Genomic DNA, 395 nt, shown 5'->3' on the forward strand with positions numbered 1-395 from the left:
CAACCAGCACAGCTCTTTTTTGGCACCCTTCTGCCCCAGCCGCAGCTCATGGATAAATCACTCGCTGAAGACCCCTGCCCCCCGTCTGCAGCGCTCATGGGACGACATTTTTCAGGATGACCTCACTCTCAACACGCTGCCTGCTTTTGTCCTCCTTTTTGCAACACGTACTTGACTCGTGACTCGGGAGAGCTGTAAAGATTAACCGCTGCCATCAGCTGAGATTGATACGACCCTGCTGAGTTGTGCTCTGGCTCAAGCGCTCAGGAGCTTACGGGGCTGGCGGGGCCGGGGCCTTGGGGCTGGTCCCCACAGAAGACGCTCAGCCCAAGCTCTCCCAGATCCGTGTCTCAGCTCACACTCTCATCCAGCCCAGGGAGAGGGGCTCCACCCTA

The 395-nt window shown here is 58.5% G+C and overlaps 1 protein-coding gene across 1 annotated transcript in view; it reads right to left on the bottom strand.

Annotated features, from left to right (window-relative positions):
• The window catches only part of ADAMTS7 (ADAM metallopeptidase with thrombospondin type 1 motif, 7), a gene marked incomplete at its 5' end in the record, with an annotated part of 42750 nt that overhangs the window by 13276 nt on the left and 29079 nt on the right, over positions 1-395 (bottom strand). The window lies entirely within an intron of this gene.

The sequence above is a fragment of the Cariama cristata genome, unplaced genomic scaffold (assembly GCF_000690535.1).
Source record: "Cariama cristata isolate BGI_N322 unplaced genomic scaffold, ASM69053v1 scaffold15197, whole genome shotgun sequence".
Lineage (NCBI taxonomy): Eukaryota > Metazoa > Chordata > Aves > Cariamiformes > Cariamidae > Cariama > Cariama cristata.